Source organism: Cataglyphis hispanica, chromosome 11, assembly GCF_021464435.1.
Source record: "Cataglyphis hispanica isolate Lineage 1 chromosome 11, ULB_Chis1_1.0, whole genome shotgun sequence".
In the NCBI taxonomy this organism is placed as follows: Eukaryota; Metazoa; Arthropoda; class Insecta; order Hymenoptera; family Formicidae; genus Cataglyphis; species Cataglyphis hispanica.
The window spans coordinates 7,648,859-7,662,313 of NC_065964.1; positions in this window are offsets into that span (position 1 = coordinate 7,648,859).

Genomic DNA, 13,455 nt, shown 5'->3' on the forward strand with positions numbered 1-13,455 from the left:
GCAACGCCATTGGCAACGCTAGCTGTTCGATGATAAAAGGGGGGTGAACGGGGAAGGTGCACTGCGCGAGAAACGGGAGGCGGTTCGTTGATTCAGAATTTGTCTGTCCCTCGCTTCCTACGCCGTTGTCACTGAATTTCGCACCGTCGAAAAAGGGCTACGGGGTGGAAGGGTCGAAGGAAGCGAGCCGCGGGATCAGGCGGGAAGAGAGGGAGGGAGAGAGAGAGACAGAGAGAGAGAAAGGCAGGCGAGGCATGTGCGCGAAAGACGAAACTACTCCGAATTCGCTCTCTTCGACTCGCTTTCGGTTCTCCTTTGCGCCAAATTCGTTGAGCGAATACAATTGTCTTCTTCCTCTCTTTCTCTCTCTCTCTTTTTTCCTCAGACTCTACGGAAAAGTAAATTCTCTTCCGTGTCACTGAACTCGCCGACCGTCTGACCCCGTCGTTCGTTTTTCCGCACGAGGTGTGTGCCTCGATCTCATCCTTCGTCCGAATGCGAAAGAGAGAAAGAGAGAGAGAGAGAGAGAGAGAGAGAGAGAGAGAGAAAGCGAATGATCTCTTCTCGACCCCGTGCCACGTATCGCGCGTATCCTGCGAGTCTAATAAAAAATCGTCTCGAATCTAAAGACGTTTGCGAAATCTATTATTAATTATTCCACAATATGTATAATCGTTTGCGGTGCAAGCCATCTGCGAGTCGCGAGACAATACTTTTGCGCTAGCTTTAAAGTGGCAAGTCTATTAGAAAGATGTACATTTCGAGTGTTTTAATATGTATTTCCCTATACGGTACTACCTCGACTGGCAAGTTATTTGATGAAATGAACAGTAATTAAACGGTAAATGATAAATGCTCGTTCTCCCATAAATTTGTCGAGTGTTGCGATCGCTTATGTTGCTACCCGCGCGTTAACGCAGCCCATTGAACAATCGTTAGTATCGCGACTGGCTCATCGTTGGAGCGTTCTAGATCGAAAAAAAGGCATCGTCCTCCAAAGGCCACCCCCGTCGAGGTCGGCACGGCGAACACGGCGAGCACGGCGAGTACGGCGAGTACGGCGAGCACGGCGAGTACGGCGAGCACGGCGACTCGTCGAGGCCGATCCGCCGACCATTCGAGATTATTGCGTTCTTGTCGCGCGCGCGACCGCGAGGAAGGCCTCGCGGGACATTGGCCTCGGCAGGAGCCAATAAAATCCCTCTCTCTGTATATCGGGTAAGCGACACTCTCCCGCTCTTTCTCCTTTCGCTTATCCCCTCTTCCTTCCTCGTGCCTCCCCTACTTCTCCCCGGAGGAAAACCCCGAGAGGAGGAGGCTCGATGATGCGGCGAGAACCCCCCGTGACACACGTTCGGAACACACGAATGCGCCGAATGCGATCCGCGTCGCCCGTCGTCCGTCGTCCGCCGTCCGTCGTCCGTCGACCGTCGACCGTCGACCATCGCCGCGAACAAGGTGGCCGCTCCACGCGAACCGCGAGCGAGCTAGCGGCGCAGCGCGCGACTGTTCCCCTCGACCCTCAACCCTCGATCGTCCTCCTCGTGTTCCTCCCGTCCATCGCGGTGCAACGAAGCAGCGGCAGGCGGCAGCGTTCATCCATCCATCCGTCCGTCCGTCCGTTCGTTCATTCGTCGGTCGGTCGGTCGGTCCGTCCGTCTGTCTGTCTGTATCTATCTTTCTGTGTGTCTCTGTCTCTCTGCTGTCTGTCTGTCCGTTCGTCCGTCCGTCTGTTGGTTCGCATTCGCGTACGATGGTTCCCGGGCGTACAGTCTCTCTCACAATCAGTCTTTCTCCCTTCGTCTTTTCACGTCTCTCTTTCTACCTCCCTCCTTCCTTATCTCTCTTTTCTAGTTTCCCATGTTGTGTCGGTTTCACCCCGTAAAATCGCATCGTCCAACCGCGGCCGATCCGCGGTGCGGGAGCAGAGATTCGCGATGTAAAGTGTGTCGACGTAGTTCGCCTAATCGATGCTTCGTCGCGTTCCCGGTGTGCATCGAGACGATCAAACGGCCGTTCGTTCAAGTGCGAGTACGAATCTGCACAGTGAATGGCCGACGAGGCACGAGACGATGTACGACGCATGACGGTGATCCGTCTACGCATCGCGTCGCTATCTCTCAGAGGCTGCTGTCGAGAATTTTTTTTCCAAGTGCGAGTGTAACATCCGTGACGGGCTCGTTTCCGGGAGTTGTGATCCTCCGGGAGTTTGAGTGACAGTGAATATATACGCATTGGAAATACACGTCGTCGATATGAGATTACTAACGGAATTGAACTAATGTCGAGTTGAGAAATTTTCAACCTGCCGAGGAAAAAAGCGAGTAAAGTAGAGAATGTGTGTTGTGTATTTGTGAATGAACGATAGACCGAATGAGAATCTGAGTGACCACTGCATTATCGATAATGTTTACGCTTTTCTCTCTCTTCGTCCGACTAGCTCTATCCGCTTCGCGATCGCATCCCCCCTCCCCCCCTCTCTATTTCGATGACTACCGCATATGGCTGGTGTGCATTTTCCGACAATCTGCCGTGTCGCTCGATATGTAACGAAAATTATCTTTCGCATTCCGCGTCGCCAGCTCTCTGATGCAACATCTTTCTCGCGCCAACAATTCCTATTAAATTTAGACGATCGACGAGAATTAAATTAGCGCTTTGCTTCTATTCTCAGAGTACGACGCACGTGGTACCGAATGATGCGCGTAGAGACTGCTTTTCCAGGCACATTGAAACGAGTCGCGAAACGCAAGGCAGGTTCCTTTTTCGGAGAAGATATTTACGCCGTCAAATCCTTCATTTCCGTAAATCTTCGATAACTATCCTGTCATTCCAAAATCGATAGCGATCGATTCTAGTTATTATACCTATATTCGCGAATTAAATCAATTTATTTTTGTTTAAACAAATTTGATACATCACATCAACAATATAGACGTGAAAAATTTTACCACGCCCGTTTTATATTCTATGATATTCCTATTACTATTATCATCGAAAAACTCTTACATTCATTTCTACATTTTTTCGTTAAAAACGAAATAATCTTAAGATGAATAATACATATGGTTAGATGTGTCAAACATTTAACGAAATTTCGATTTGTACGATTCTACATTCTTCGACTCGTTTACCGCCTCAACGAAATTATCAAGCATCGAGACAATGTTTTTACGTTGGCATTTGCATAAATTTGGGGCCAGTTCGATCCGTCGTATTATCGCGTTATTTTCGACTTTGTTTATTCTCGATTCCATTCAAATTAGATTAACGAGCGATGTATGTGTGTTTCATCATTTTTCGAATCGTATCTTACTGTAACGTTATGTGTGTAATTAAAAATATAACTCGCATATTTATTCTATAGAGCGAAGAAAAAATTTAAATCATCTAGAAAAAATATATATTTAATTGAAATATTTTACACTATACATATATCGTCACAAAGAGAATATGGCGAAATATCTTTGAAATGTGCAACGATGAATACGATGATAACGATTTAAGCGTACCATTTTTCCGTCGCGTTTTTAATCGCTCTTTGTCTTTAAGAGCACGGAAGGAAGGAAGGAAGTAAGTGTTTTTCGTTGCGGGACGATAAAATTACCCTTAACCTCGGTGGATACATACGTCCGGGGTCATTGACACTCTGTTGTCTCGTTTCCCCTCACGCGCATGCGCATAGTTTTGACAGTTTCGCGGAGCGAAGAGGAATCTAGGAGCATAGGATCGCGTTTTACCAACGCGACCAAGCTGTCTTCTTCGTTAATACGCAACACTGATCAGTTTCCGCTTGTAAACTTCAGGAAAGTGTAATTCCGCTAGTGTATTCTCGATGATTACAAGGGAGGAACGAGAGCAATGCTGGAATAGGTAATGTGTCGTGCTCTTTTCATCATTATAGATAGTACAATATATAAGATTAGACAAAAGAGCGATGGAATGGTAAAAGGTTAAAAGGTTAAAAGTCATAAAGTATTAAAGAAAAAGTGAAATAAAAACAGAGCTTACAGTTGAGCTAATTTGGAAAGATACAATATTTAGACGAATGCGAGAAGCTAAAGCAAATTTTGACCATTACAACAAAAAACTAACAAACACTACCGAAACTATTGAACCGATAAATCTTTTATGCATATTGGCGCGCCGCATCCTCGCGAAATATATATCAACTTATGTCGAATGGAATTTATAAAAAAAATATTCTATTTACCGATTCTAATTATTGTATCTTTATCTTTCGGCAAGCACGTTGAAATTTACATATATTACGGTATGAGAATTGATATGACCATTTTTTTTATCAATGTGATAATGCACGCATAAGTAGTCATTGCTCTCTGTGAGGACTGCGAATGCATCGCGTTCGTTTCTCTATCGAGAAACATTGCCATTGTTTTGTGTTCTGACTCGATAAAATGTAACCGGCTAGGTTGTCGTGGAAAAAATAGAAAACAAAGAGAAAAGAGACAATGAACGATGTAATATTGCCGCATTATATTTACACTCGATATTTGACGGAAAAAAAAATCATCTATTAATCGTACAAATTAGAAGAAAACTAATTGTATATTGTTTATGTAATTCTGTCGTGAAAAGGGGCAAAAGCGTGTGAATAGCGAAAGACGAAGGAAAGGATGGAAACTAAATCAATGTTCAAGATGTGTATCCGACGCAACCCGAATTTCCTTGGCGTGTGCAACGATAACGATTCGTCGATGCGATGCGATGCGCAACGCATCGGACGCAAGGTGCAATGCCATGCACCGATATCGCGGTGTCATCGCGGGCATACCGCACGCACATTACATTTAAGCATACAATCGACGCTATCGAGGCTATTGGCTAGGTCAGTGAGATTGGAAGAGTGTCAATGGCGTATATCTAGTCTCGGATATCAAAAGTCACTCGGTATCGTTTAACCGAACTCGCGGTATAACTTATCGCTCGCTCGCGAATGGCATATTGAATCTAATCGCGCGCTCGTGCTCGTGCTCGCCCTCGCTCAATCGTGGACTCCACGGACACATATTTCGGCGCTCTTTCTACATCCGAATATCGAAATTACGAATACGGTACACGAGAGATTGTTTTCGACAAGTATCTAAGTCGTTGCGACAAGTTGTAAATATTGTTGAAAAATATTGCAAAATTCTAACTTTTCAGAGGAGTATTATTCATATTTTTAAAAAGTTTTGCGCGTCAACAAAATTACACAGAACCAAGTACACTCTTCAATGAAAATATGTTAAGTTCCTTAAAAGTCACAATTCTATAATATTATATAAAAAGTATTTTTTTTAATATTATTGAAAAAAAAATTGAAATATACAATACTTGAATCGTGTGAAAATATGTATATAAAATTATAATTGTGATATGTTTTTCATTGATATCTCTCTGTCTCTCACACGTACACACACTCGTATGCTTCTTACGTGAAATATTCCGCATATATCAATTCAAGATTATGGTATCGTGTTTGAACCTGCAATATCTTTTTCCAATTACGAGTTGTATGCAAAAATTACTTTTAATATTGTCAAGTCAAATAGAATAGAAAATATGAACCGTACCATCATTTGTATGTGTGTGTGTGTGTGCGCGCGTTAGTGATAGATGTGTGACTTGGAGAAAACAAAAAGGCTAAACGACGTAAAACTGAAATCGGCAAGTTAAGAGTTGAAAGATAAGAGGAGGACACCTCGGGCGAATCGAGAGAAGGCAAAGACATTGGCGGTGAAAATTCGAGTCCGCGCGGTTCACGGGAAGAACATGACGCGTGGTATCGCGGGGCCTAGGCCGTGCCTACGACCTATCTAATAGAACGAGCGCATGCCAGTCATTGGCCAGTGTAGTACAGATGGTGGGCGGAGATAGGCTTTATGGGTGTGAATCGTGCGGGGCATAGTGTCCTGTTTTTTCTCTCTCTCGCTCTTTTTCTCTATTATTGCGTGCGTGCTGATTGCGCGCTGCTATACATATGTTTCCCCTTCTCTTTTGTCGTAGTTGTCTCGCTACGTCTACGTTATCTTGTGTCGCGAGGTGCAACTGCAACTGCGGCTGCGACATGTACTACTCGAACTGCATCGCACCGCGCGGCTCGATACTCGTCTCATCTCGGACGAAGGCCCTTCGTCCTCCCGGTCCTTCTACCTCGTGAGAGACAGGATTGACCAGTTCCGTTTCGAACGGGGGATGGAGGATGGAGGAATATTCAGATATATACAGTGACTAAAAAATATCTCTCTTTGCGCTCTATTTTTTTTTCTTTTTTTAATAATTTTATATTACGATTTACGTGCGTATATGTTGCTGTAAACTCCTTCTGTTTTGAGTAGAATATAATTTATTTTTATTATAATATGTACGTTGAATAAAGCATTTTATAGCGATACATTGTTTGTGTTGCAAAAAGTTCTAGAAATAAAATAAAGTGCAAATAATTTTTTTTTACCTACTATAACTGTTCGCATGAATCGACAAATGTTTAACTTATTTTTCATATAGAAAATACATGTAATAGAAATGAATATCGATAAATAATTTTGTCTATCTATGATTAATTCTCATTTCTAAAATATCATTTTCAAATCTTTGCTTATAAAACATCTTGTAGATATCGTGATTATAATGTATAATATACATACATATATATATATATATATATATATATATATATATATATATATATATAATCGATAATTATAACGTGTCGAAGATCTAGATTTCGACAATCTTGGCGTAACAATCAAATTCGTAATTGACAAATAAATCTTCTTATTTTTTCTTTCTTTTTAGTCACGTCTGGTTGAGCGATGATCTACGCAAGTACATTTTAAATGCATGTACATTCTAAAAATTTGATATTGCTTATCTCGCCTTTTTTCAACGTTGGCACAAATATATGTACAAGTTTTTATCAAAGAATTAATATCTCTTGATTGTTTCTTTTTCCAACGAAAGTCATTGACGCACCATATAAATCGAGGTTGCAAAATGCGCCAAAGTTCCATTTTTATCTAAGAACCAGTTTTATCTAAGACTGAGAGAAGAGGGGAGGAGAGAGGAGAGGGACGGAAGGGAGGTCAAGTCGTTTTCAAGAGGTCAAATCGATTATCATTTTCTAATTGGCGACCTTAGTCTTCCAGGCTTGCGCGACAAGGCGGCAACATGCGATAGCGTTGAAATACCATTAAATTGGCGCGGAAACCTTTTATCTGGAAGGAAATGATTTACCGTATGAATGTTACATACACAGAAGTTCTTGCATACATCACACATGGTAGAAAAGCGCGCGAAACAAACGTGGCAAGGACGAGCTCGGTCGCATCGTGTTGCTATGGGGAACGCTTCTTCCGTCCGTACTTTTCATTTCTGTCTCTCTCTTTCTCTCTCTCTCTCTCTCTCTCTCTCTCTCTCTCGTTTTCTCCTTTTCCTCCTTAACTTCCTTCTGTCCTTCCTTCTGTCTCGATTTCTTGCGGTTTGCCGAAAAAATGTATTTTCTTTGTCGCATTCTTGCATCTATGTTTCTGTTTTATATTACCGCTGCCACACTATACTGTACATGGCTTCATTGATTCAGAAACCAAAGGGATACCGCCAATATTCACGAGCAAATGTCAAATATACAATATTCGCGTGCCTACAGCATTAATGAAATAGTATGCGAGATATAAAAACGTGTCTCTTATCAAAAATTCTCAAAATTTTTATGCTTTTAATATTTTGATTGATCGTTGACATGATATAATATTAATCTCGCACTGACCTGCTAAAATCTTATATTTGTCGTTACTCGATGGGATTTGATAGATTCCGATATAATTTTAATCAAGAGACAAATAAATGAAGGAAAATTTCCTTTAATATGGATTCATTTTATAGCGTATTACATTATAATATTATAAAAAATTCAAAATAATCTTTAAGCGAATAAAACATTTCTGTTATTATTAAGATTCAGGTAAGCCAGTCTTGGTGGTTTTACACAAACTCTTTTATACTAAATACATTGAAAGATTAAGCATGTTACACAGAAAAACAATACATATTCATTATGCATATTTATCTATACAAGAATAATATATACATATTATTAAATTCCTAATATCGTGAAAATCTCAAAGGCTGAAATTTATATTTATTTTTTTATTTACCTAGATAACAAAACGTCATATACACGATAAGATATAACGGTACTGTTTAATTTACTTGCGCATGTATATATTTTATAAGTTGAAAAAGTATGAGATTTTGTAAAATGCATTGCGCAATTAATATCTCGTAATGACGTTCGGCATTGGCATGTGTTTGTTGTGTGTGTAACAAACATTTTTCGTCATAAAAATTATTAACATTTATCTTTTGCTGTTATACATTATCGTTTGTTAAAATAGCATTATATACACATTAATAAAAATAGATAAATACAAATTTAAGAAATAACTGATAAGGGATCGTTTCTTATTCATTCCTATTCATCACTTATTTCCTACTCACTTATGTTGTAAACGATAAAACTGCAATTTCAAATTTAATCAAGAGCAAGAGAGAGAAAGAGAGAAAAGCTGATTCTAACATTTTTTTTCACACTACAATTCTGATAAATTTTTCATTAATAAAAACTGCGTTATTGAAATTGACAAATTGGCTTTGCATAAATAAAGCTGCCAACTTTTTCAGAATATTCGATAAATTTTTTTCTCGATGAAGAGCGAAGAAATAGCTGTATGCGTTATCAGGATTGCTTAAATGTTTATTTAAAATCAAATTAACAATGTGTACACATTTATCATTTTTATTTTATAAGCATACATTTTTCAAGAGCATATTTTTTCCGATTATGATATCATCTTTATATAGAAAAAAAATATCTATTCTATACTCCTTACGATTGTAAAAACTGGCGCTTTTTTGTTGCTCTTGCAAATTCATCTGGCGTAATTGTCAAATCTATTAACCAATATCGCTGAATAAAAACAATGGACATTTTGTATAAATATGCATATGATAAATTAACAAACATGTTTCACTAGAAATAAATAGATGTTACGATAAATTTACAATAATCGTTCATCGATGTAAAAATAATACTATTAGATCAGATTATAATATGGGGGAAAAGGAGAGAAAGAGGGAGAGGGGAGAAAAGGAAAGAAATTGGAAGAGAAAGAATTTCCCGCGGTGAGCCCGCCCCTGAGACGCAGTTCATTCACACGGTCGTGTCTCGCTAAATATAATATGGCGGTGATGCCGGTTGCCCATTGTCGATTCCCCTTCGTCCTTCGTCCTTCTTTCCCATTCCTCACTCTCTTTCTCTTTAATATCCCCTGAACCCAACGCCCCTGCGATTACGCGTCGCCCTTTTGCCCTCCTTCTTCTCCGACTGTGCGCATACGGCCCTGCCGCCCTTCGAAACCTTGCATCGTGCGCGCGCGCATCTCAAGAGATGCATCTCCGCTCATCCCACATTTTGTAATAGCTTCAACCAAAACCGGGCAACGCACCAGCTGTGTTTCTCGCCAAAAAGAGATCGTCTCAATAATGATATTTATTGACAAAATTTAGCCAATTAAAGTCATTTTTACCTCGCGTAAAAAAAGAGTTTACATCTTATATATCATTATCAATAATTTCAAAGTACCTATAACATTTATACGCGTTAACATAAATCATTAGACGCTCAAATGATTGCTGTAATGATTATTTAAATAAGCATAGGCGAGATTATTAATTGTCTCGTTACACTAGCTTTGAATACAATAGTTTTATAGCTTGCGTAATTACCTTCTATTTAAACGGAGTTGCGAGTAATAATTTATTTTTCTTATTCTTGTTCCACTAGATTTACGTCAGGGATCTTCCTCATCCTCGTCGCTCATCCTGAAATATTTTAAGTATCGTCCACAACGCTAATCGCGAATACCTCCACAATCATCCTCCATATTAGCATTCAAAATGTCATTCGCCAACACAATTTATTCATCAGTGGTTATTAAATGAAAAGAATGAAAAATTTCCTTCACTTTATAGCAAAACATTAATTTTAAATTAATCAAAGGTGACTTGATAGAATTCCGATATATCGAGGTTTATAATACGCGAGCGCGAGTCTTCTACAATCGGTCTCTTAGAAACGGTGCTTTACATCCCTTAGGCTCGGAGCAGTAGAGAACAGCAGAGGCCATTAAACTGTCTACGAACGAGGATGCAGGGGATCTTTACAACGTTCGCGAGAGAGAGCCTGGCTGCCTGCTTGCCTGCCTACCTACCTACCTACCTACCTATCTACCTACCTACCTATCTATTCGTCGCTCTTATATTCTTCTTGCTCCTCTTCTTCTTCCTCTCTCTTTCTCCTTTTCCTTCTTCTGTTGTGTTTCTTGTTTCTCGTAGGACTCACAGATTTTTTTTTCTACGCCCTTCTGATCTTTGCAACGGCCCAGCAACGGCGTCGCCGGACCGGGATCAAGAGTTACTGTAGAAAGAAGATCTTAACATGATCTCTCGGGACATCCAAACATTTGTTTGACCGTCCTCGTTGCAATAAATTTTTGTCATTCATCTATCAAATAGGATTCTAGCATTTTATATTACTCATAAATACACAATACGAATAAGATTGAGAATATTTTATTTACATCTTAAAATAAAGTTCCAAAATTATGGAGAGTGATTATGATATTTTTGATAATAAAAAATTTTCTAATAATTTTAATTTGAAAAAATAATATACTGAAATAGAGTAGTAATTTTCCAATGAGATAAATCTATTGTTTTAATATTGATCTGCATATTTGCAGGTAATGCCGATTTGCTGCGAAACTCCATCCATCATCGGGCGACTTGGAGTGTTTTGGAACCTCTCTCTGGATTCTTGGATCACCTACGCGGATATGTCTGGGAAACGATAACTATCTACTATACTTGATGACACTAACCCGTAGATCCGAACTTGTGGGCTTTTTTATATGCATACCGCAAGCTCCTATCTACCGGTACATGTAGTCAGGCCGGCGTTAAAACTTTTCGGCGGATCCTCCTCTTTCCTTCTCCAACATCATCACTATCACCATCATTATCATCCTTTTATTCTCCAGAATGCTCCCGATACTTCCAGTTATCAGCGACAGACAAATTGACTTTGAGTAATTTTTTCTCTCGCACGTGAAAAGTTTGAAACCATTTGTCGATTATTAAAATACGATTGCTGTGTGTGTGTGTGTGTGTGTGTGTGTGTGTGTGTGTGTGTGTGTGTGTGTGTGTTTATACATGTGTGTGTGTGTGTGATATGTGTCTCGTTAAAATTTATATGTATATATACAAAATATATTTTTAATACGCGGACTGTTCCAAACAAAATTCCAAATGTCGTTGTTTGTACACCAAAATAGCCTTGTGGATAATATAAAAAATGATATATTCTTATGATAATGATAAATATCTTTTCGATATGTAAGATAAAAATATACCTTTCCGAGATTTGGAGATGCTCGAAAAAGCTCTATAGTTATGATAATCATAAGACTTTAATTGTAATTATATCTACTTATAATTAATATATTCAATGATATAGTATTGACAAATGTCAACATATTGCGTTAATTATTGCACTAGCAATGGTTACAGATCAATGTGCGAATCAAATTGATTGTACAGATACAAAGAATTTCTAGTGAGAAAAATAAAGAAAGGAAAATATAGTCAAGCGACCCATCGAAAAATCTATCGAAAATTAAGGAAAGGAAGAAACATCGGTGGACGTCAAGGAAGAGGAAACCCGCGACGATGTCTGGGTGAGGTAGTAGGTTGTATAGTAGGGAATGGAAATTCGCGAAATACGAAGTCCACTGTACAACTTGCTAACTTTCCCGGTCATCGGCGCTGCGACGCTACGCGACTCTCGAAGAATCGCAAAGTTAATCGCAGAAAGGAATAAAATTCGAAAGAAATTTTATTTTTATACACATGTGTATAAATTGGCAAGTTCTTAAGTTTTAAAAGTTTAAGTTTTAAAAATTGCCAAGTATAAATTGGCGATTTAATGTAAAAATGTGTATATATATATATATATATATAAGTATTTCTTGACTCAAATGCGTACACATGCGCCTGAACAAATGTGAGAGAATGAGTTAAAATATCACGCAATCTATAATCTCTTGTGAATATGAAGGTTTAAACCAATATAATTCATATAAAAAGTCCCTTCATCGGAATATAAACTTGTGCGCTCTTTCTCTCTATCTCTCTCTTTCTCTCTCTCTTTTTAGAGCATTCGTGCTATATAATAGCATGAGAATTTACATAAGAAGAAAGAGGATTATTTCTTTATTAGCTCTTTCGTTTCGCATTCTTCAAGCGTGATTTTGCATTTTTGTAGTTAGATTTTGTACAAATTAAAAGATGTCGATAAGTTTTACAAAAGTAGATAATTAGGTTTCTTTCAAATATAAGAAAAAAACTCGATTCATAAAAGTCAATTGATTATTTAAAATACATGTATGACATTTTTTTTATTGCAACTTATATGTTAAAATTTAAATTTTTATTTTTTTTTTTTTAATTTTTTTAGGATAATCTACATAAACTAGCCAAGAAAAACAATCATAAATTTACATAAAAGAGAAAAGACGGAACGATCGCAGAGCGCGAGGGTGAGATGGAGAGAATGAATGATAATGAGCGTGAAAAAGAGAAAAAGGGCAAAAATGGCGGGCGGGCTGATTATAAAGCCTGCCGCGTCGCCGGTTCCCTGAGACCCTAACTTGTGACGTCGCGTCCGATATCTCACAGGCTAGATTCTCTGGTATTGGCGATGAGTGCTGCCTTTTGCCGATCAAAAGTCAGTCCTAACAACAGAGATACAAACGGCCACGTTGTTACAACTTACAACTTGCCTGTCACGCCGCAGTTGCGTATTTTATCGAATATTTTTTTATTTTGCTTTGTTATACGATTGAGAAACAAATTGCCTGTGGTACATACTCGTTACTTGATTCTTTATCAATGACTTGCAAATAAACTTATTTTTCGTATCCCGATTTCTATTAAATCGAACACATCTCTTTTTTGTCATTTATTTTAATTATTCCAACAAACTTGGAATACAAATTTACCTCTTTGTTTTGTTTCTTTCCCAATGAAATCAAGAATATTCTTTGCCACTAACAAAAGATGATGTTAAATTTCAATTTGTGTAATGTCAGAAATATATAAAGAATACGTTTGCTACAGCATAATGTACGCGGAAATTTATTGGAAAAAAGAACTATAAATTAAAATATATATATCGTCATCTTTTAAGATATATTTTATAAAATATTCACATTTCTCTTCGAGACAATTTTAAAGATTTTAATATATATTAATATCTATTTTTATATGTCGTGTATATATATATATATATATATATATATATATATATATATGTGTGTGTGTGTGTGTGTGTGT